Source organism: Sceloporus undulatus, chromosome 5, assembly GCF_019175285.1.
Source record: "Sceloporus undulatus isolate JIND9_A2432 ecotype Alabama chromosome 5, SceUnd_v1.1, whole genome shotgun sequence".
NCBI lineage: Eukaryota > Metazoa > Chordata > Lepidosauria > Squamata > Phrynosomatidae > Sceloporus > Sceloporus undulatus.
The window spans coordinates 178539335-178565325 of NC_056526.1; the positions used below are offsets into that span (position 1 = coordinate 178539335).

Consider the following 25991-nt stretch of genomic DNA (forward strand, 5'->3'; position numbering starts at 1 on the left):
TCTTTCACCAAAAAGCTCTAGGTGACTTTTGCCTGTATGGTCTCTTTCTCACACTGCATTGATACTGACACCTGTTCTACATCAAGTATTTCTGTGTTCTTTGGTTTGCTTATTCTGCTTTCATCAGAGCTTGGGAATAAAACACATTTTTGTACTTTGTACTGGCTACTGGGCTCTAGTCATTGTATTCCAAAATGTACTTGCAGGGATTCTAGATGTTGCAGTCCAAGATCTTTACAAGATCGGGCTTCCTCTATCATATTTTCCCCTGTACTTTGATCACTCTTTTACTTGTGACCTGGTCCTCTGTATTATAAAACAATCACTAATACTGTGCACTCTCAAAATGTCTCTTATTACTTCTGCAAGCAATATTTCATGCTGGTCTGTGACTTTATGTTGAGGCCATCTCAGGAGAGATGAATGAGAGACATTATAGCCTTGGTGAGAGGGGGAGTGCTAATGACATTACCCAAAATGGGTGTGCCTCTTACTGTGTCATGGATAGTTCATCGTTTTCACTGTAACAAAAAGTGATTGTGTTTTTGAAGAGGTAGTTTTTTAGTGCAAGGATGGGCAGCTGTGGAAGTGGGAGATGTATTAGCCCTTCAGGAGACCTTGGAGGGCTGTACCACCACAAAATCAACTTTTTTTTACCCTGAAATGCATCAAGGAGACAAGGAGCCATTTTGACCATGTCTAGACAGGGCCTTCCTGTCTAGAAGTAACTGCCTGTTTCACAGTAAGTCTGTCTTGGGCTTAAATTGGTCCAGGGTGGGCCCAAAGCATGATGCAAATACCCCCACACCCTCTAGAAGGCATTTTAGTTCATTTTCTTGGAAAAAAACTTTTCAAGCATTTTGTAAACATTTTGTTTGACTCCCAAGGAGACTGGGGAGTGGGCTCCAGCCATGTAAGAAATGCCTTCCATAAACCCCAAGGGCTTCTGGGAATATTTTGGAGCAAAAATATTTTTTTGATTTTTTTTTATCCCCTGGAGGCCCTGAGGACCTCCAAAATGGTCCTGGGGGAGGGGGCTGCATGTGGTCCTCCTCTGTTTTGATGTTTAGGAATGAATAGAGATAATTTAGTGTATTCCCATGAATTGGTCTTTCTTCTTTGAAGGACCTGAAGTTTGAACTATGTGCTCCTATTTTAACAATGTTAATCATCCAGGAAGTGATTTTGGCTTTTACATAGATTGGACCAAATAATGTTAGCTTTCATTTTTGCAAGGAACCCCATTTGTTGGGGCTACTGAGCATGCCGAGACATTGCAATTGCTAGAGAGTTACAAACCAAGCAGCTTCCATTCCCCCATCCATCCCTTAATCCTAGCTAGAATTTCTGTGTTCCTGATTTATTGAAGGCTGATCAGTCAGTCAGTATTTATTTACTGCACAGCCAGAATACTGCCTAACAATATAGACAAGCTATTACAACTTGTGCAGTAGCAAACCTCCAAGACTGATACCACTCTGGGAAGAATTACTGAGGTTGGGTGCCTGGGTGCCTGTATGAAAGCTAAGGAATTTGATTATCCATCTTGTGTTTACCGCTTTCTAATCAAGTTTTGACATCTACATTTTTAAAGTGCTTAGTGCACAGGGCTAGTATATATCCAGTTTATTATGGGACTGAGTACAAGTCTGGGCTGAATCCTTTTGCTGCCTGAAGTGAAGCCAAAGATGGTGTCCCTGGTTCCATTCCACATGGTGAAACTGACTGAAGTACCAACTGATTCTTAGCTTATTTTATTTCTATCTTATCTTTTGTCCTAGAATTGGGATTCAAGGCAGATTGTGCATGTATTTGTGCCTTCAAGATGCTGGTTGACATGGTGACCCTGTGAATTTCATAGTGTTTTCTTAGGGAAGGAATGCTCAGAGGTCGTTTTGCCAGTTCCTTCCTCTGAAGTATAACTTACAGAACCTGGTATTGGTTTGTGCTTAAAAAAATTAAAACAGATACAGGAAAAACATATATTGTAGGTAAAACATTTAAAAGTATATATAATTAAAATACAATTACACCATGCACACTTTTAAAACAATTTAACACATCAAGTAAAAAGATAAGCAATAAAAATAATACAGTGCACTATTAAAAGTTCCCTGCCCATTTTTATATGAATAACCAGTTCCTGAAAATGTTTTCAAAAGTATTTGCCTGCTGACATAATTAGCATAAGGAGGGAGCCAGTCTAGTCTTCTTGGGAAGCGAGTTCTAGAGCTTAGGAACAGCCGCCAAGATGCTTCTCTCCTATGTTCCTAGCAGGCATGCTTGTGAGATGACAGGACTGAGAAAAAAGCCCCCCGTTGATCAAGAAAAATTGAATTATGTGGTTCAGAAGGAGCACCCAGGGACCTATCATTGCTGTCCCACACTTGAGCCAGTTGTAGCACTCAGAACCAACCCTGACTAAAGCCAGGCTAGAAACACAATTGGGCTCAGTATAATCTAGCACCTGCTGATGATCTATTTCATCACCAATTTCCAGAGCACCCCATCTATGCCTTGTCTACTTTAAGCATATGAACAATGGCAAAAGCAATTCCCTTTTGCCTGGCTTCCCCTTCAGGGATTATTATTATATTTTCTTATATCCCACCTTTTCCAATATATAACAAAACAAACAACAAACAGCTTCATTTATATACCGCTTTATACTGAACTAATAGTGTCTAAGTGGTTTACAACTGTAAGCCAATTGCCCCCTGGGTATACATTTTAGCAACCTCAGAAAGATGCAAGCCTGAGCTAAGCTTGAGCCTTTTGCTAGTATTGAACTCACAACCTTATGGTTTTGAGTGAGTGGCTGCAGTACAGGCATTTAACCACTGTACCACCAGGGCTCAATATAGGGACTCATGGTGGCTGATTGGATCAGCACAAGAGGCAGTTGCTGGGTATGTGTGAGGAGGTTCATTTACTGAGCATGGGACCCAAGAACAGCATCATTTCCAAAGGCCCATTAAAACAGGAGCCTGCTGTGACTAGGGACTTTTCACACTATATAGTTATAGCTTCATGATGCCATTTTAACTGCATCTTTTGGTATTCTGGAGTTTGTGATTTGATGAGACACTCGAACTTGATGGATGAGAATTCTGAGTATCCCTCCCTAAATGCTAAATCTCAGGACCCCATAGGATCAAATTGTGGCAGTTAAAGTGGAATTCAGCACTATAATTGTAGTCTGAAGGGCCTTGGATGTCACGTTTAAGGTGCAGTGTCTTACCTGGTCATTAAGAGGTGTCCAAGGGTGAAGTGTGGGAAACGTCCTCTCCTAAACCCCCAATACACATTTGCCCCTTGCTCTGTTGCTACAGTCAGCTTCACTCATGAGACTATCCCCTTTCCAGTATGTTCTAGTTTTTACTATTTAAAAGTGAGAGACATCTGATCCATGTCCCTGTGTTATAGGTCAGCAGGGAAGTTCAGAATTGAAACCTAGTCTCTACCAATATTTCACACCATCCAAAACTGGGAGGGACACTTTTGGGTATTGGGATTTGATCCCTGAAACAATTGGGCAGAAGGGATGGAGCTTTCAATGACTATGAACCTACCTTTATTTTTCTCTCTCTTGTTATTACAGATTAAAATAGCATTGGGCAACAGTAGCCCTCCAGATACTACTAATCTTCAGCTCCCATAAGCTTTCTCCTTTCATTATGTTGGTAGGGCTATTGCTGGTAGATCAAAAAACTGTGGTGGACCAAGGTTGCCCACCCTTGGTTTATGAGCAGGCAACATTAAGAGCTCTGAGTCTCTTCATTATTGTCCTTTCATCAGCAATTGGAAATATTTCTACTCCAGCAAGCCTTTGGGAACTGATTGTTTTAAATGTAAAGAGATTTTTGTTTAGTTTGCTTTTATTGTATGCTTTTAAATTGCTCTTTGAAATGGTTTTGAATCTGTAGTTAGTTTCATACCATTTTAATGTATTTTTGTAATCTACTTCAGTGTGTTAATGTATGCTTTCTGCTCTCTGTGTTTTTACTTATATAGTTTTAATCCTGCAAGCCTCTTCAAAGTCCCAATCTTGGGAAAGAGATGGTATAAATTTGATTTATCAGGACTGTTAGTAAACCATGAAAACTAGGTGGGAAAGGGAAAACAAAAGAGAATGGAAGACCTCCTTCAGATCATAAGTCCACCTCTTCTAAATTTACATTGGCCTTACAGACAGCCAAAATAAAGCTGCTTCGAGTCACAGTGGAGGTATGATGTTTCAATGATGCATGCGTCCTAAGAGTCCAGAAGCCACACCAAAGCCACACTCCGGTCCTTAGGGGCGGAGGGTGGCTTTGGTGCGACTTCTGGACTCTTAGGACGCATGCATCATTGAAACACCAAACCTCCACTGTGACTTGAAGCAGCTTTATTTTGGCTGTCTGTAACAGGCCTTTGTTTTCTTCTTAGAATCATAGAGTTGGAAGAGACTACAAGGACCATTCAGTCCAAGCCCCTGCCATGCAGGAATACACAGTCAAAGCACTCCTAATAGTTTGCTATCCAGCTTCTGCTTAAAACTCTCCAAACAAAGAGATTCCACCACTCTTCAAGGCAGCATGTTCTGGTATTGAACAGCTCTTACCATCAGGAAGTTCTTCCTAATGTTTACACAGAATCTCTTTAGCTATAGCTTGAATCCATTGCTTCATGTCATAGTATCTGGAGTAGCAGAAAAAATAGTTGCACTATCCTCAAAATGACATCCCTTCAAATATTTATGTTACCCCTTAACCTTCTTTTCTCTAGGCTAGACATACCCAGCTCCCTACGACACTCCTTATATGGCATGGTTTCCAGAGCGTTCACCATTTTAGTCACCGTCATATGGACTTTTTCTCCTATTCTTCCTTTCGGGGTGTAGGGCAATTAACAATCTCCTTAAACCCCTCTAAAATAATAAATTTCTAAATATTACACTATAACCAACAACACACGCAAGATTAACTTGCATTGCACTCTGAATGTCAGAACATATGAATATAGTTTGAGCTGATGCCTGAATGACAAGAGTGTGTTGGGCCACTACCAGAAGTTCAACCATAAACAATACCATGTGAGCTAGCCCCATAAGCCATGATGTACAAATCTAGGATGTAACACACAGGCCCTCCAAGGCTGGTCTCAAATGATTAATTTAAATTAATCACTTCAGGTAGCCTGGCCCTGGATTATTTTGTTTCATCTTGTCCCGTCCCCTAAATCCAGCACACCTGCAGATAAAGCAAAAGAAACCTAGGCTTAGAATGGAGTGCATGCAGTATTAGCATCCTCTCATATCTAACTGACTTAAGATCTTGAGATTGCCCCCAACACCTGATATCTTAGCATTCTGATCTTTTAATTTACTTACCTCCTTAATAATCATTTGCATCAGTAGCACTTCTGTGGCTTTGCTGCAGGCACAAACAGCATTAACCAGATATACTTTTCTTAGTCATGTCATTATCATTGGATCTGACTTCTCTACTGATTCTTGTACTCCATTTTCACTCTCTTTCCATGATTCTTTGTAGCCACATTCAGTGCTAGTAACAGCTCCATGCATCAGCAGGTTGGGAGTGGCTGCAGGGACCATGTTTCACTACACATAGAAGCCATTGTTTTACTGTTCACTTATTTTACAAGTAAAGTAACAGAGAGAAGATCACTCACATAATAGTAACTACAGTATTTAGGTACATTGGTCCCCACATGCCAACTTGGGTTGATATTCCTTTTTGCTTCTTAAGAGAGGTCATTGTCCAGCCCAATTCACGTGGTATCTGAATGTCCCACTTTTGGAAAAAAAGGTTGGCATGTTAACTATAAGGAAAGCAAGCAAACAAATCAAGAATCCAGATTCAGACAATATCTTTCTTAGGCCAATGTACTGCCAAATTTAAAATCCTCTGGATGTTTTTTGGGCCAGCTGGCAAGTAAACAAAGAAAAAGACCAGAACAAAACAGGGAAGAAGGAATGAAAAATGTGGTTGGTACTTATTGGAGTCAGATACATTCTGTCATTGGAGAACAATTCAATGATGACTCAGTGGTGTGGACATTAGCCACTCCATGCCCTCCACTGGTCCCTGTTTGGCTAAGACAGTCCCAATTAATCTTCTGCCAGCCCTCTTTTTCAGACTTTTAAAAAATAGCCCAGTTTCTCTCTCTTTCTTCCTCTTTTCCCACTTCATTCTGGCTAACTGTGTAAATTTACAGCACTTTATAAATAAAGGTTAATAATAAATAATAATAATAACTTCAACTGCTGCAAACTGAGTTCAAAGTACAAAAGTAGTCTGTTCTCAACTTTGCAGGGGTGAAAGGAAAGGAAGGAGCACAATCTTGTCCTTTTCCCTAGGATCAGGCAAAAAGAGAACTGCTGTAGCCTCTCAGAGATTGTGTGTTCATCCTCATTAATAATGTTATCTGTCTTGACCGTACTGATGTTGTTTGGCCAAATTTATCATAGTTTTCATTATGAAATATTGAGGGAATGCCGCTCCACTTCCTTTCCTTTTTTGCCTTTCTTACCATCTCAGCCAGTTAAGTGCTTCAGAGAACCTGGATGCTTCTGAAAACCATTTGAATGTTAAGTTGACCTAATGATGGTACTCCTTTTCAGTGTGTGTGTGAATGTGTGCATGTGTGGAGTCCATCCCTTCCTGCTCCAGTAACAACTGTAGAGAGAAATCATGGCCAACTGATAGGTAATAATTTAGTTTCAGTTCATTTTTTAAAAGAATTTCTTAATTTAAGTACATTTGAGATGGAAATAACATGCAGATTCCAACATTCAGGCCCAAGACTTTGAGTCCTTTTCTCTTAATAATCTGTCTTTGAATCTCTTTTTATGGTGGTGAATTAGAGGTTTTACCTATTTTTTCCTGAGAGTCATCTTATCTTCCACACCTATATAGCAAAGAGGTAAAAGATCATCCTCTCCATACTGGAAATAGCTAGCTTTAGCCAGTAGAAATGGGGAATAATTTTGTATTTGTTTTTAAGCATTTGACAAAATTCATAAATTTAATCATAGTTGGGAAGAAAAAAAACTTACTTTAAAAAAAATCAAATCTGGGATAAAGTGAAATTTACTACAGTCTGGCCTTGCCATATGAAGAGGATCTGTTCTGGACACACACATACACACACACACGCACACGCACGTAAGGCAAATTTCATGTATGCTGGAGTCCCATTTAATTAAATGGTGGCACGCTCCCATTTTGTCCCTCGCCACTCACCATCTGCATAAGCTGGAATCTGTGAATGGCAAGGGTGCATATGCCGAGGGCTAACTGTATTTTGTCTATCTCTAATTTCCTTCTCACACTAGCATTGTAATTTGCTACAGGTGTAAACATCACTGGTTGAGTGAGACATATTTGGCTAGCACGCATGGTTCTTCTCTGTGGATGTGGGGCTGCATTTTGGAGAAGAGAGTCAGTTCCTAATAACCTATTAACTGAGCTTTGCACTTAAACAAACAACATAGATACAGAGACACAATCATCTCATGCAGGAGCAGATGGCAAGCATAGTTTGTTTCCTTTTCAGTATCTGGGGAGAATTATCTCAAAAATAAGTAAAATTTGAAGGAGTTTTATTAGCAGCTGGGAAGAAGCATATGCCTAGAGATAGGTACCTCAGAAATCATTCACAGACAGTTATGTGCTGGACTAACTGTTATGGCAGACTGTTGGCTGGTAACACATAGTTGTCTTGGGGATGGAGTGGGTATTTTTGGGGGAGGTGGGGAAGTGTAGCAATACAGAAAATATTTGTCTTCCCCATGAAAGATATCACTTTTCCTTCCATGGCTACTTAGCTGGCATGTAGGCTCAAAACAATAGCTTATGGGCAAATTTCAAAGGCCTGTCTGGGTAAGCAAATGAACAGCTTGTGCATTTTTTGTTTTTTTTCTGGGCACAGATACCATTTGCCACTGCAAGAAATTGAGCCATATCTGAGGATGGATAACAATATCAGTTGAAAATTACTACATGTGGAAGGGCTTGAAAGTATGGACTGAGGTCTCTAATTTGGGTGTTTATCAGACTACAGAATTATAGCATTTTGATACCCCTTTAATTGTCATGGCTACTGCCCATGGAATCTTGAGATTTATTGTGTGGTGGGGCACAGGAGATATCTGGCAGACTTCTAAATACCTTATGAAATTGCAAATTCCAGGCAGTTTAATTGCTGTCAAAATTCTATAATGTGACATGTAAAAGAGACCAGGATTTATTTTTGTCACTTTAGAAAGCTGTCTCACAGATGGTAAAGGAAGAGCAGAAGAAACACTTAGATATTGTTGGCCATGGGTTGGTGAGTCCTTTGATTGATGCAGCAGTCTGAAGGCACATGATACAGCCATTTTGCTGAAGCTAAGGAGGTCTAAATGTGGTCAGTTTCTGAATGGAAGACCGAGAACCCCTCATATGTCAACTTGAACTCTAGGATGAAATAAAGTTGGGATTTAGGGGTCCTAAATTGGAAGTGGGCAGTTGGGGACAACTCTATTTAACAGCCAGTAGTAAAGGATTATGGTAGTTGCCATTAAATAACATCTGAAGAACCATTTTTGCCTATCTCTTTCTTAAATACAAACAATATATATGAGCACTCTCACTAGGAGTTCTACAAATAATATTATGTAATGAAGAAGAACTGAAGAGCTAATATGGAAAGAGCTTAAAGGTGAATTCAGAAGTTCTCCTACAAACAGTATTCCAAAATGGACTGCGGTCTAACTGTGTACAAGTTACAAAGGTTAATATGGAACTGGTGGTGTCCCTGGGGTTGGTGTCACCCTAGTGTGTGTGTGGGGGGATTGTGGGGGTGGACTGCCATGGCCAGTTGAGGTCTGGCATGCAGCTGTGCCAGAACCCAAATGTAAGGCACTGCCCCCCGCCCAGCAACCTCCATTGCTGGAACAATAGCAATAGCATTTACAGTACATTTCTATACTGCTTCATAGTGAACTAAGCACTTTGTAATCAGTTTACAATGTGTAAGCCAATTGCTCCCAACAAGCTGGGTACTCATTTTACTGACCTATGAAAGGATGGAAGGCTGAATCAACCTGGATCCTGCTGGGATCGAACTCACAACGCTGTGGCTGCAATACCGGCATTTAACCACTGTGCCATGCCATGCTATGGTTTCCAGCGGGCTGTTTGGGTTCTGGAGTGGCTGCTGGGCAAGTGAGAAAGGGATGCAGTACCCTCTCTTACTTGTCCAGCAGCCACCACAACCCAACCAATTGTCCCACCCTGCCAGATGCCTCTCTGGGGTGTCATCTGGTGTGGTTCTCACCCCCCTGCACTCCCCTAGTGATGGCACTGTATGGAACTTTGAGAATGTATGGAGAACACTTGGTATATTCAAAGTAATATTACTATTTGACATTTTTATGCCTTGGCTTGTTGTCTCTTTGAGCAGAATCCATGCCTAATTGCCTGAATAAGGCTTTGAGAACACGTTAGCAATACTGTTAATTATTCTGTGACAAGTGAAAAGAAAAGAAATTCTTTGTATTGAAAGGTTCTGTTTGCTGCAATGCAGAGTTGTGTTGCAACATTTTAACAGAGCATAGTATGGATTTTGTCTACTTTGCTATTACTCTTTTTCAGTGTGCATTGTCAGGGTTGCATTTGGCATGTTTGAGCAGGGAATTGAAGAAATGAGCAGTCGCCAATTATCTTTTGTTAGCTCATCTGCTCTGCCAGAGTGAGCATGCTTACAGTGGGATTCTGATTAGTTCTTTGACATGTTACTCAAGTTCTCAGTGTCAAAGAAAATGGAGCAGTGTAAATTACCTTTTCATGCAAGTTTCCAGTGCACCACCACAAGTAGTTCATTCTGGATCTGAATGGTTGTAGTGATATGGCAGCTGTTTATATTTATTTATATTTATTTTGAAGCATTCAGTGCTAGCTTTTTGTATTTTGTATATAGAGTTTTAAGGTGCTGCCATGCTAACTTTGTGTATTCTCAACAGAATTTTGGAAAAATTGTTCTATAGTCACACATTCCCCTAACCTGCATAGCCATCTTGTATTCTGGGAGTGAAAGTCTTACAGATGTGAAAACTGGAGAAAAGAAGATAAACTATAAGATATACAGAGAGCACCATACTACTAGCAGGAGTTTCCTCTAGGAGTTTCTAGATGATCCAGTGCAACTCTGACAGATGTTGATCATAGTGGACCTGGAGATTCCTAGAGAGCTGTTCTCTCACGCAAAAAGAATAGTGTTTTTTTATTTGCAGTTTCCCCACATTCATGGGGGTCCTTCAGCTATAACCCCAGTGAATGTGGAGGGACCACTGTACTAGTTGATACCTGGCTTGTGTACATATGTTTAATTACATATAGTTACATATTACTTGGGAAATAGAGTATTCCTTGTCTTGAAGGTATTATTGGAGATGGTTGATCTTTCTGATGACATCAGTAGAAATATCGCCAGGCCCAGGGACCATCATTAAAGACAGAAATTAACTAGTAACATTTTAAGAATAAATAGAGACGGGGTAACATTTCCTTTGGATAACCTTCAAATCCACAATGTACTGCTAAATATAAATATTATTCTTCTAACTAAAACAGCTGATGACATTTTGTAGACAGCTAAGTACTTAGGTTGCCCTTGGCCCTTCCAAAGGAGACAAGAGGATAACTTTGTTGCAAAATAAACCAAACCGTAAAGCAAAAAATTAATGGGTAGCTCATGAAAACAGGAACAAAGCTGGGGATAGGTGTTCTATTGTTTGCATTTTAAATAAATAAACAAAATAAACAAGAAAGGTCCATGGCTCATAAGCTGTATGGTGCACATCTCAATGTTGTTTACTTATTTTATTTATGACAGTTGCAAACTATTTTCCCTGTGAGTTGTTCAGGCAACTTATGTAGTGTGCATATACCTACATTCACAGGAACAGAAGTAGAGGCACAAACACATTCATAATGGCTGGCATCCTGTTAGTAGTATATACAGGCATAAATCCACCTTATACCACCCTGGACTCCATGTTGAGCTGCTAATGCTTTCCCTACAGCTGTTCTATGGCTGATGGAAGGGGGGGTTATTGGAGAAGTCCCTGGATATGTCCCTATAACCAAACATGAAATAATTACATCATCTGCTAAGATCTTTGGAGGAATCTGGTTGATCGCAGCTGGTAATGTAATCATTCTACAGGAACATAGGCCAATGCTTCTCCAATCCACCCATCTCCATTCTTCATCAGCCATAGAATGGCTGGGAGGAGGCAGCAGTGATTTTACAGTAAGTCTGATGAATAGTCACCTGTAGTGTAATTTCACACAAGGATGGGAGTGAAGAGATTAAGTAAGAAAGAGAGTTTGCTTAGCTCATTTATATCTGGTCATTCTAAACTGGTCATGTGAAGAATTGTGTAGTCTAAGTCCAGTTTGAAAATAAGGAACTGTAAGAAAGGAGGGCAGCAGGAATTGCTGGATGTGATTGTCCACCAACAATGGGCATATGGACAGTTGACTAAGCAGATAGGTAGATGTCACCTGGTCACAGTCTTTCTCACTAAAGTTGGGTGCATTGTCTTTCTTTGTACATCATAGTGGCTGTCTGTATGGGCCAAAAGGCCCATGTTCCCCCTGGTCTTGTGTCATGCTGCAGCCAGGATCAGGTCTGATACTGGCAGACTGGATGAGGATCCACTGGATCCAGCCTGATCCCAGGGCAAACAGTCCTTACTCTGGGTCAATTTGACCTCTAGTTTCTTGGAAACTCTGCAACAAACCCTGGCTGTGCAAATGCCTCCTGCATGGTCCTTACTTTTCTGTGATGTTGCTCCTACTAAGAAACACCATCATCATGTCTCACCACATGGGTGCAGCCAGACACCCCATTTCTACATCAGATGCAATGGCGGGCTTCCCAATAGGAGTGATGGTACAGAAGGGCAAGGAATGTGTGCTGGTAGCGGGTCCTCATGTTGACATGGGGCTGAGCACCGACCTGGGTCAGCAGCCAGGACAAAATAGCATGGACTCAGCCTATATCATTATTCTTAAACATGCATCTCTCTATATAAATTAACATGTCCAATGTTCAATGCAAATCTGTGCTCTCTGATGAGAAGAGGAGCAGATAAAGTTACAAAGGGCAAAGGAATGGCCTTCCATATGGTTTTGGCCCACATATCCCATCAGTTCTAACCAGCATAGCTAATCTTGGGGTATGGAAGGCATTCCTGTGCATATTTGTTGGCCCTATTGTTATTAACTGCCCTTGAGTTGGCCTTGATTCATGGCAACTCTATGGATGAGACATCTCCAAGATCACCTCACCTATCCTCCGCTGATCTGCTTATGTCTTGTAGATTCAGGCTTGTGGCCTCTTTGATAGAGTCTATCCATCAGGCATGAGATCTTCCTTTTTATTGCCTTCTCTTTTCTTTCATATTATCATCTTTTCTCATGAGTCATTTCTCCTCCTGATGTGGCCAAAGTATGACAACCTCAGTTTTGTCATCTTGGCTTCCAGGGAAAATTGAGGTTTAATGTGTTCTAGGATACATTTGTTTGTCTTTTGGGCTCTCCAAAGTAACCTCAGCACTCTTCTTCAGCACCACATCTCAAATGATTTGATTTTCTTTCTGTTGGTTTTGTTTAATTTCCAACTCTCACATCTGTACGTAGTGATGGGGAATATAATGGCTTAGACAATTCTAACTTCAGTGCTCATTTGTATTTATGTTCAACAATAATCCTGCCTTTGTGCTTTCTTCCTTGACCTTCCTCAGTAATTGTTCCAAGTCCATGAAGTTTTCTGCTAGTAGTATAGTGTCATCTGCATATCTTAGATTGTTGATGTTTCTTCCTCCTCTTTCTCCTCCTCCTCCAGAGTCCAAACCTGCTCTTTGTATGATTTTTTACCTGCATACAAATTGAACAGGTAGGATAATAGAATGCAGCCTTGTCTGACCCTTTTGCCCTGCTAATGTGAAATCCACAAACTGCCACTGGTTCCTTGTCCCTGAATGGTGTGTTGGCTATTTAATTTGCCCCATTGCTGTTGTGTTGGGAGATAAAATAGTGATAATGGAAAAGGCCAAGAGAGTGGTGAGAGGCCAGGAGGCCAGAAACACTTCACAGTTCTGGAGATACCTTACGTGTTCCAAAACTAAGATAACAATCAAAGCAACTGACCTTGAGAGGAGAGAGACTTCAGATAACCAATTTTTCACTTTCAAAGACTGGATTAAAATCCTGTGAGAACTTGCTGAAACTTATGTCTATCATTAGGCATCATGAAGCTACCACTTCAAGCTTCAGGTGTTTAGGGGCAGAAATAGCAGGATACCGATGATACTTCCTGAATTCCTCAGATATTCCTCTCTGTTGGAAGGCAGCCTATCCCACACTCCCTGAATTGCTGGCTGCATACAGCTGTTATGGAAGATGCTGCACTGTTGATAATGTTGAAGTAATGCACAACTCAGATTCTTTATTTGGAATGGAGGTATCCACTGTTTTGTCTTTTGCCTCAAGCAGAGGTTTGTTTCAGGCTGACTTGGTACCAGAATGAGCCTGCTAGCAGTCAGGTATTGCCCAGCTATCTCAACCAACATTAATTTTGATAACCTAATGTAGGGCAAAATACGTGTATACCTCACATCCTGTTGTGAATGAAGTAGAATAGTCTACGGTGATAACTTAATGTAATTAAGTTGTCCTTATAAAATGATTTAATATATATTTACGGCCTCATCACTCTCTAGGCTCTAGTAATAAATAAGCTCTGATGTCGTATAAAACCCCATTGTTAAACATTTGACTTTATTATTAGAAGAGAAGATGCTGATCTGATTGATTAGGCCCCTGGCTTTTAAATTTTTTAAAAATTATTACCTTTGGCATATCGTAATGAAAGTACATGCACACAAACTTCCATGTAATAGTTAGCACCAAACAAAGACAGGGAAGCACATCTCACAAATTCTTTATGGGATAGCAACATAGAAAGGTCTGAGTTTTCAATCTTTGATCATTCATAGTAAGGCATTTGACATAGTAAGGCATTTGTTAAAATGACTATAAATGGTATTCCAGGCTTTAGTTTATAGTAGTTACCCTGCTACAAACAGTATCCTATTATGATGCCTGAGGCAAAGTATAAAGTGGTTGTTGCTGTTGTTATTGTTGTTGTTGTTGTGTGCCTTCAAGTTGTTGCTGACTTATAATGGCCCTAGGTTTTCTTTGCAAAATTTGTTCAGAGGGAGGCTGCCTTTGCATCCAGTGGGTTTCCATGGCTGAAAGGTGATTTGAACCCTGATTGTTCCTTCTCTGCTCTCAATGCACTAGCTCTCATCTGATCTTGGAAGCTAAGCAGGATCAACCCTCATTAGTACTTGGATGGGAGACCAGCAATGAATACTATGTGCATAGGCTATATTTCAGAGGAAAGAATTGGCAAAACCACCCCTGTGTATTCCTTGTCTAAGAAAACTCTATGAAATCCATGGGGTCATCAAACGTTGATAGGTAGACTTGAAAGCACACTTCAGAGTCAACGACTAAACCACACTGGCTCTCATAAAATGGTGTCTCTCCTCATTCAATGACCCTGTCAGACTGATGGTTGATGGGACAATGATAGGGCAGTGTCCTCCACTGGACACAAAGACAGATGGTTAGTTAGGAAGCAGAGGAAAGTCTGTGCAATACACATAGCCCTGTTTTCTCCCACGCTTCAGTTTTTGCCAGCACAAACACAAAGCAAAATAATTGCTGAAGTAATGTCTACTTCATGATGCTGAAGTGATGATTCTTTTGTGAGATCTCATCATATGAATCTAGGGTTTCCAGATCTCATGGCCTGGCCTCTCTTCTCTGGTTCTTCAGGCAAAAGTGGGCGGGGCGGATTTCAAGGTGATAGCATTGTTTTGGAAAGTGTACCTACATTCTCATCATTAGTTATTTTTGTTTTCGTATTTTAAATTCAAATAGCATATTTGTGCTAATGTGGTTGATGCCTATGCTCTTTGAGTTTCATTTGGGAGTAAAGCAGAATATAAAATAGATAAATAAATATAAAGCCAGATGTGATAGGCTCCTCTTGTCTCAGCGCCTGACCTCACTTCTATTCTCAGGGCAAGGGGTTGGAATCTCAGGGTAAGAGCACTGTCTTGAAAAGTATGTGCATATATATATCTTCCCCACTATTTACACACGGTGTTTTTTATTTGAATGATGTACTTTGCATAAATAGCTGATGCTTAATGTATCATGCTTAATGACATAACAGTGGGTTGCCTTTGTGATATCAGCCTTACAACATCACCAGGGCCTGCCTACTTTGATAGCTCAAGGGCCATCCTTAGATATCAGCTATTGATTCTGAAATTTCAGGACCTGGGATAGTCCTGACCTAGCAAGGCTGCTCAACTGATGCAGCCCTTTATAACATCACCCTTATAAATTAACCAAGAGCCACTTCCTGTGACATTGCAGAGCAGCATTCTAGGTCTCATGCTTTAAGCTTTGAAATCTCTGGGCCAAGGATAATCATGTTTTTGCCATACAGTTATGTAGTTTGCATAGGGGAACAATGGCTCCCTACTTTACTTTTTTTTATTAACTGTTCATGTATCCTCAAAATGGTATGTTAGCTTGTATATTTTTGTAGTTAACTTGAAGCCTTTATTAGACAACTTAATTTTCTTTCTTTGTTTTTATTTTTTTGCAAGTCCTTATAAATCTTTTCTTTTCCCTTGTCCCCACTAGTGCCGTATTGGAAGATCTGAGGCATAAGCCACTGGGCCAAGACAGACTGCCCGAAAATGGCGGTCTGCAGGTGCCCGTTTTAACTCTGGAGGGATGCCGCAGCCATCCCTCCGGAGTAAAAGAACAAGGTTCTTCCAGGTTCTTTTTGTGGTGCTTGGGTTACATTGCAAGTGTGCCACTCACGATGTAAGCGTGGACACTGCATGTCGCTTACGTAAAGATGGCGCCCCCCATGTGAATGGGAGTCCATTGCCCGCACGCACTAAGATTCTGGAGCATGCGGTTGCCGCGCACTCAGGAACCCTAGTTTCGGCGGTAAGACTGCACTTTTTGGCCTGTCTGTCTCGGGCCACTTTTTACAAGTCTTGCTTCACCATAACTTCAAACACAATGTTTGAAGAGATAAATAGCTGATGTGAATTGATCTTCTGTATTCTCTATAAACATGTGTCAAATAGCTGCCGTCAGAATGTTACTTAATGGGTTTTATAGCACTAATCCCCAGGAAATCTAAGTAATTGTCTTTTGTGCATAGACTGTGACAGTACTATATTTTATGTCCATTCACTGCTCTTTAGAATCAGACTGGCTCCAGTTTACAACCTCTGTCTGCCAAATGTTTCAGCTGATATATAATGTCTGGACCAGAGAATGATGAGGGTTAAAAAAAAAAAACACAAGACCTTATGGACCTGAAAACAGTTACTTTACCTGTGCCCAGTGGACTGTAACATGGAGGGACTAATGAATGATCATCATTTCAGTTGGAGTAATGCATGCTTGGCCTACTTCAGCTACTATTTTTAAAGGTTACGTTTGTTAGGGAGGCCTCTAGGCCTCTCCGCCCATTAATAAAGACTTTATGGTATCTGGTAAAATTCTTTAGGGAACCATCTGCCATGTAGAAAGCTTTCCATCCATTTTACAACACCAGTGTGCTTGTATAAAATGGTAAGTTGACTAAGTTGTTTCACAATAAAAGCTCATGTCCTCATCATCATGTAACATAATACACATAACAAAGTTATAATTTTCAAGGTTATTTCCACCAAATGTCACTTATAGTTTGATCATCAGCATTCAAAGCCAGAGTGCAGAATATTCACAAATCACCTTTGATTCCCATGTGAATTGCAGCTAGTTTTCACAGCCTAGCAGTCAGGACTAGCTCCAGGTTTGACAGGGCCTCCGGTGGCTTGAGTTACCAGATCTTACGGTCTAGACTATCTTTTCTGATCCCCATAGCAATGGGGAGGAATCTCAGGACAAGAGTGCTGTTTTAAACAGTGTGTGTGTGTTTGTTTGTTTTAGCCCAAGATAAGACTATCTAGTCACCTTCTGTTTAGAAATAAGGTCTAGAACAGGCAAAGGGTTGCAAAAAGGCCTCCAAAAGCAGCATAATGCATTTACAGCAGTCAGTCTTGGAGCACCCTAACCTGAACTATCATGTCTGAAAAGACAAATAGCTCATGTGAACTGAACTTCCAGCCCTTTGGGGTCTCATGGGGGCTAATGTAGCTTTAAACCCCTCCCACTTGCTCCCTTCTGGATACAACTTTTATTCACCAGAAATATATTATAGCTATGGTAGATGCATCACAGTAGCACAGGGAAATTGCCTTATGTGATAAAGAGATCACATCATTGATTCATTCATTCATCGTTGTTGTTAACTGCCCTTGAGTCATGGCAGCTCTGTGGATGAGATATCTCCAGTCCCCTCTATCATCCACTGCTCTGTTTATGTCCTGAAGATTCAGGCCCATGACCTCTTTGATTGAGTGTAACCATTGTGTTTCTCTTTTTCTACTATCTTCTACCTTCCCCAGCATTATTGCCTTTTCTAATGAGTTATGCCTTCTCATAATGTGGCCAAAGTACAACAGCCTCAGTTTTGTCATCTTGGGCCCGTTACAAACGGGCCGTTTTGTGCGTGCGGAGCGTGCACTAGGGTTAGAAAGGGGCGGTGCTTCTGCACCCCCTAACCCTAGTGCGCGCTCCACACGCACAAAATGGCGGCGGCTGTTCCACACGGTCGCTGCCATGAGGACGTCACGACTGCGCCGCCTCTATACGGGGCGGCGCGGAAGTGACATCCTCGCTCTGCGCCAGGGCGCCTAGTGCACCCTTAGCGCGGAGCAGGAAGGAGCTCCGTTTCGGAGCTCCTTCCTGGTTTGGTCTGCTGGGTGCAGCCTTCACACAGCTGTGCCCAGCAGACCAAAGGAGAAAGGGGCCAAGCGGCCCCTTTCTCCTCTCAGCCACTGCGGGGTGTCCTTGGGGCTTGAAGCCCTAGGGACACCCCTTTTCAGGCTGCGGGGAAGCGGCGTTTTGCCGCTTCCCCGCAGCCTGAAAAGCGGCGGATCGGGGCCTCAGCGGCTGCCGTTCTGGCCACTGAGGCCCTGATACACCGAGGAAAGGGGCAGTTACAGCCCGCCCCAAATGGGTGGTCTGTAACCCACCATGGTTTCCAGAGAAAGTTCAGTCTTGATCTCTTCTAGGATCCATTTGTCTTTTTGGGCATCCACATATCCTCAGCACACCTCTCCAGCACCACATCTCAAATTAGTAGATTTCCTTTCTGTCGACTTTCTTTGTTTTGCAGCTGTAACATCCATACATAGAACTTACAATCAATGCACCCATAATGGATGGCCATCCAGCCTCTGTTTAAAAACCTCCAAAGATGGAGACACTACCACTCTCTAAGGGAATGTGTTCCATTAATGGTACATAAGCATCCATGGATTTTGGTGTCCACAGAGGGTTCTGTAACCAAACTCTAGCAGATTCCATGGGCCCAGTGTATTGAAAAAAGGGTGCTGTTTAATTGTCTAGAACAACTAATGGTCCATGAGGATATAAAAAGTTGAGCATCGTTGCTCTTCCACTTGCTTCAATTATTCCACCAGCCAGATTTGTATTAGAAAGAATATGTGTCAGTTCTGTTCAAGGCAAACATTTATTCAAGAATATCAGAGAGAGCACTGAAGGACGAGTGGTGAATAAGACACCCACAGACATGAACAGTTCCCTTCTTCTTTCAGCCTAAAAAATGCAGGCAGACAGGCAGGCAGGCAGGCAGGCAGGCAGGAAGGAAGGAAGGAAGGAAGGAAAGAAAAATTGATCTTAAAAGGGTGATTTGTAGGCAAAAATAACCATCTGTGAGTATAACCTACCATGGGGTGTGGAAGGCTTGGCCTTTCAGATGCTTCAGACTGCAGCCATTCTAGATGAGGCTTCTGTGAAATGCGAAACATCTGGAGAGCCTAAGCTTTCCTGGTTTATGAAGATATAAATGTGTGTTTGCATCCATCCATGTTGCTGTCATGGTTCACTACACTAACCAGATGTATCTTTTGAAATCCATGGGAATGTGCATCTCAGTGATATGTCTCTGTGATATATGCTATTAGATTTTGTTCGTCTAGAGATGGGTCTGGGATAGTGTTTTGGTGGTTTGTTTGTTTTAAAATAACGATACAACATTCCTTCTAAAAATCAGTAATCCTTCAGCAAATTCAGACCTAGGTCACTCAGAATCTTAAAGATGCATCTTAACATCCATATTCTAAGGATATAGTGCTTGTAATGCTCACAGCTAGAAAGCTTTGCAACATTGTTCTGAAAAGTGTTATGCTAGCAATAGGTCAAAGAATTTCCTCACATTGCACATATGTTTCTGTCTCCTTTGGCCCGCATGCACATTCCCAACACAGTTTACCTCCTCTTCAAAGATCTATTTTGTAAAATGCTTAGGGATATAGTTCATAAAGACAATAATGTTTCTGTTTATAAAAGTGTGGGGATATTTTTCACAATTTGTTTCATAAAACAAAAAGAAAGCCATTTCTACAAGTCACTTCTGCTGTTTGAAGCCAGAAGAGACACTAAACAGAATTAAGTCTCACAGCTAAGGGCATTAATGTTGCAGAACAGATTATTTGAGATTTTATTTCTCACAGTACAGCTCTGGCCCCAAAACATATTTAGCAGCTGGACTGAAATGAACTAAAAACAAGCAAGGAAGGGATGATGAATATGAGAAAAAATGAAATGAAACAAGCAGGTTCAAATGGGAAATAAGAAAAACAAAACAAAGCTTGAAATCTATATTAGAAATAAAAGAATATTAGAAAATATTCAAGAACTGGTTCAAAAACATGTTTTTTTTTTTACTGTTGAGCTGTTTCTGTGCCTAAAATGCTATAATTGAGAGGTTATTCTGTGCAGAATATAGACATGGCTATTTTAACAAAGAAAGCAGTATTTTCTGCATAGGAAACAGCTCCCCCCACACATAAAAAATGTTGTTTTGTGCAGAAAATGCTGTTTTCTGTACAGATCACTCACACATACATTTTGCATAACATAAGACCTGAACTACACATACATGATTTTAAAAGACACTGTTAAATTTGTAAATATTACTTCTTGCTTTTTTGGGAAGAAAATCAGAGAAGGATTACACCCCTAATCTATGTGTAAATGGTGTAGATGGGACATAGTTTCAACTATCCTTATTCTATACACACAATCTTTTCTTTGAAGCCAGGTAGGAATATTTAATGATTTGAATCCAGGAGCTTGCAAAATTTACCCCCACAACAGAGCCTCCAAAGTTCAATTAGCAGTACTAAACTCATCTTGCAGCATATTTCTGTTGAATATTTCTAAACCTTTTCACTGTAGGAAATAAACTATGCACCAAAGAAGAGGGAAATGGTATTGAACATCACCATTATTATTATTCCTGGTTTTGTTCATAATTTAAAATAGGGCTCGAGGATGTTTCAAATGTTTTTATACCTTAACCATTCATAAAACCAGGATGTTGCTTGACTGCATCTCTCATGATCTCCCATCATTCTGCTTCATATGGAGATCCAAGAACTGTACCAGTTAAACAAATATGTTATGAGCTGGGATGTGGCTGGTTCAAACCTCTGCTCTAAGTTTACTGGGCAGGGATATGTAGGCAGTCCAAGACAATCATACTGTTTCTTTCTGGCTAGCTATAGAGTGGCATTAAAAATGGATCATGTTCTGCTTTATCATTCACTTTTGTTCCTCCACTTCTCTGATGTTGTAGAAATCCTGTGGGCAGTACTTCACTTGACACTGGAGGATCTCCAGTCTCACTGCTGTTGCTAGATGCCTGTGCTGAATGAAGAAGATGAGGCCAAGGGTTGTGGTATTTGTATATGTACTTTTTGTTTTGGTAATGTTGCGATTTTGAGTTAGTATGCTAGCATCCTAACCATTGGCCCCAAGGCCTTGCTTTCCCCAGCATTAAGACCTAGCAGCCAGCAGTTGCTGTCATATAAAACTGTGTATGGGGAAGTTTGATAATGAGAACTACTTCCATTCCAGATTTTGAATCTGTGGCCACAGCAGCTGGGGACAGTCAAAATAAAGACATGCCTCTGCTTTGGAAGTCCAGCTAGCAAGCATGTTTTTTTCTCATCAGAAATAAGAGCTGGTGATAGATAACAGTGAGCAGCAAAGAATTAACAAGGTTTACAACAAAACTCAAACTAATGATCATAAAAGTAGTAAATTGTAAATAATGTGACACTCAGATCCCACTTGATCTTTGAAGCTAAACAGGGTCAGTTCTGATTAATACTTGGACATTACTTGGACTGCCAACAAATAGCAGGTGCTGTAGGCTATATTTCAGAGGCTGGAACAGGTACAACTTCCTCTGAGTATTCCTTGTCTAAGAAAACCCTATTAGATTCACTTGCCCTTCACCACTAAAATAGGTTCAAATGTGACATGAACAAAGCTTCATCCTGCCCACATCATGTTCAGCCCAATTTAAGAAGAAGATAGAATCATAGGAATGTAGAGTTGGAAGAGACTGCTAGGGCCATCCAGTCCAACCCCCTGCCATGCAGGAAATCTAAATCAAAGCATCTTATTTGGTGTTTTAATGGAATAATTCTGGCTGATGCCAGCCAACATAGATGCTTCTGAGAATGGTATAGTGTTAAATGATGAAGCATAGGTTTTATTTTGACTGTTTTCATAGCCATGTCTCCAAAGAAAGTTTTTTAAAAATAGTCAACAATGTTTGGCTATATCTATTTCTAATAGTTTTTTGTCTCTACCAGGAACAGATCTTTTGTAAAGCAAATTGGTCTTAATCACTTTTTTGAGACCACAATCCATCTACTTTGTAACACAGCTGGAATAGCTTGTCCATTCTTGCTGGAAAAAATCCACAAACATATCCTGCTATTGCAATAGAAGGGAAAAAAACAATGAGTTACATGCCAGATAATATAACAGTCCCTGCAAATCAAAGTGTCTCCAACATTTTAATTCTCCAAACCAGTAGTTCCCAAACTTGGGTCTTCCAGATGTTTTGAACTTCAGCTCCCAGAATTTCTAACTGGTGGCCAAGCTGGGTAGGACTTCTGGGAGCTGAAGCCCAAAACACCTGGAGGACTAAAGTTTGGGAACCATTGCTCCCAACCCTGGTTCCACTGTAGCACTGTTTGCGACACTTCAAAGCATTGTCTTTGTAGTGGAAGAATACATTTTCCTTTTCAAGGACAAAACTGAGATGTCTCCTTTCTAAATCCAGCTGATAGTTTTAGGTTTGCTGAGACATCAGTGTGGCCAAAATAGATCCATCCCTTTGAGCATTTTCTTATTGTATGTCAGGACTATTGTATATTTGACATGGAAAGATGAGACAAATGACCTGGAATACATCCAGCTAGCTCCTCTGCATCAGGGAGTATGGTATGTGTGTGTGTGTGTGTGTGTGTGTGTGTGTGAGAAATGTGGAACTTAAAGAAGATAAATACATTGTTTCTTATAGATAGATACAAGAGATTTCAATGAAATTTTATTATGAACCAGTGTGGAGTAGTGTTGGGCTTGGACTAGAAATATAGGTGTTCAAATTAGGGATGGGAATTTTTTTATGTGCAAGATTTCTAATTAAATTCTAATTAATTATATTAATTAATTCTAACTAAATACATCCTGAATGAAAATGCAGATTGGAACACAGTTGTGCTTCAGACAGTGGATATCTTTAGATTTTGGGATGCAATTCTTAGCTTGAAAATTGTCTTATGAAAGATGCAAATATTAGGAAAAATTGCTCCCAAGTATGTGTCTTTCACATAGTCTGGATCCAAGGTGCTTAGGACTTTATAGGTCCTATGCAGCAATTTGAATAGGTAAGGGGGAAAGGTTTTTTCTTTTAATATGACAGAGACTTTGGAGTTTATCACACGGGAGGAATTTCTCTTAATTTCGAATGAAAAGAAAGTGGGGCCAGGACGCATTCATGTGAATCACTAGTTCAGCAAATTTACATGAATTCGAATTGCATTTGAACTGACTTCCCATTGCCTGAAAATAGCTTGCCATTGCCCAAAATTGTGTGTGGTAGTCTATCACGCAATAACGTGAAACCCCATGATTGCGTTTGGATTGCCATTGGATTATACTTCCAATTTCCTTTGTCTGATAACGTCCTTTGTCTTGCTATTAGGCACTTTGTCTGGTGTCTAGGCTGCTAGCAGAAACAGCTCAAGCAGCTTTTCTTGATATATAACAAAATACAGTGGACCCTTGTTATACACTGGGGTTTGGTTCCAAGATCTCCCGTGGATAACAAAATCCATGTATGCTCAAGTCCCATTCAATATAATAACATAGTAAAATGGTGTTCCTTATAAAAAATGAAAAATCAAGGTTTGATCTTTGAAATTTATACTTTTTTGAACATTTTCAAACCCTATATGTTTGAATCTGTGTATAAAAAATCCATGAATAAGAAGGACCGACTGTATAACAATAATATATAATATATATAATATGATGATAACATGATGTTGGCAATATACTATCAATATTCCATCAGTGTAGGAAGCAACGATAACTGCAGTGGTAGAACAAAACTACAGCTATTGATGTAGCACTTATTGCCTCTCCCATGGTGTCAGTTTGAACAACAGAGGAGAAAAACTTTGCCTAAGAGGGGACTGAACTCTGGGCCAGCCTTTTGTTCTAGAGGTCTACTCCTTTATAATTTAGCCTAGAAATTGTGCCATATATCTTGGCAGCTCTAAAGAAAGATAGCATTTTATGTTTAACAAAAACAATGCATTGTGAAAGCTGTCACGTTAGGTTGCTGTGATGGAGAAGCTGCCTGGAATTGCTGAGACAGAATTCCCTTTCATAACTGATGTTTTTTAAAAACAAAACAAAAAGGATTTGCAAGTAACACCCCAAGCCCACCAGAAGTAACGTCATAACAGCCTTAGACACTGGATAGTGTTCCAGGACTCTGGCAAGCCCTAGCTGACATTTGTTTTGGGCCTTTGTTAGCTTCCGGTAGTTGGGACAGTGGAAAAGACATTCTTATTTTGCACTTTGCCAGAGCATTCTGGGAAATCAGTATGATCACTACTGCTGCAAGGAGATCACACCCCAAGGGTGGGGTGTCAACTGAAATAAGGAGGAGAGCCATAAGGTGACATTTTGCTGGAAATTTCCTCAGATTTAGAACTGACCCTGAATGTCCTCAACCCACAAGTATTATATAACTTACATTATTTTGAAGAAGGATATGAGTCAGAAATATTAAGTAAGGATGTAATTTCACTCATAAAGGAGACAACAAATTGTTTTAGCAGTTTTCTCCCTGCTCTGAGAAAGTCTTTGAAAAATGTGATGTTTTTAAAGACTATTCAGAGTTCAGGGTGTAAACCTATATAAAATTTTCACATGACATTTTTTGCACAGAAAATAATCCTTCCTGTGGAGAATATACTGTTATCAGCACACAGAAATGTGTAGATTTTACACAGGAGAAGTTCCCAATTGCAGTACTTTCCACACAGGAGACCATAAACCATCTTTCCTTGTATGGAAGGAACTGTGGTGCAAATTCAGAGTGTATTCATTACCCTATCCCTATACTAGATGTCTCTGTATAATTTTTTTCCTGCCTCACTTTAGAATCAGTGAAGCTGTTGCATAGGATAAAGTGTCCTTGTGCATACATAGAGCTCAGTAAAATAAAATAAATTTGATCCAGCATTTCACAAAGAGTTTAAGATATTTTGGGCTGAAGACAAAAACATCAGGGGACACAGTACTGTCATTTCAGTGTTACATCCTCTAGAAATCAACCACTGTTTCATTGGCATCTGGCTACTTCCAATCTGATGATATTTAATGTATTGCATTCCTTTCTTGGTCTAAGTAGCAGCTGCAGATGGATGACATGGACCAAAGACATTTGCTCTCTGGCAGCTTCTTGAGTAACTGATAATAGAATATCAATACTACTTTTGCACAGAAGTTAGAATGTCATTCATTAATTGTCTAATCGTTACAGCAAGCCCTTGAACAAATAGTGTCTGAGACCCATGGTGAGGAACAAGATATCAATACAATAACAAATAAAAATTTAAAAATCCAAACTGCTTTTTAAATTATGTCTATTCACACCAATTTTCAGGCTTTTATTAAACTCAAGAGCAGCCTTCCTGAAACCAGTGTCCTCCAGATGAATGAGACTTCAACGCCCATCATGTTGTCTGCATGATGGACATTGCTGCCCCACACATTAAGAGCCCATCTACACTGTAGAAATAGTGTAGTTTGGTACCAGTTTAACTGCCATGGCTCCATCCTACAGAATCCTGAGATTTGTAGTTTTCTGAGGCACCAGGGTGCTTTGGCAGAGCTGTCTAAAGACCTTGTAAAACTATAAATCACAGTCTTCCATAGAATGGAGCTAAAGCACTTTAATTGGTGTCAAACAGAATTATTTCTACAGTGTAGATGCACTCTTAGAAACCTCTGGGACCAGCAGCTGATGGCACCAGTCCATGAATCATCACTTTCAGTAGCACTGCCATCACTTGTATCTTCTCAACCTTCTGTATTATTATATATGCATTGAATGAACACTGCAGAGTAAACCAGCCTGCCCCCTTGGATATTTTTTTAAAATCATGTAAACAAGATATGTGGAAGGTGTGTATTGTGCTTTTTAAAGGTTAATAACAGTTCAGGAATTGTGATTCTGATTAAAAGCAGGTTTTTACACAACACAAAAATGGCTGATCTTTTTTTTTCCCCTTTTATAAGCAAGGTTAATGAGAGCATGCTTTTAATCAGAATCACAATTCCAACTGTTATTAACCTTTAAAAAGCACAATACACACCTTC

General features: G+C 40.2%; 1 protein-coding gene across 6 annotated transcripts in view; it reads left to right on the forward strand.

Moving 5' to 3' along the window:
- MAPK10 (mitogen-activated protein kinase 10) overlaps positions 1–25991 on the forward strand; it is a 305526-nt gene that overhangs the window by 75209 nt on the left and 204326 nt on the right. The gene's annotated exons all lie outside the window — the stretch shown is intronic.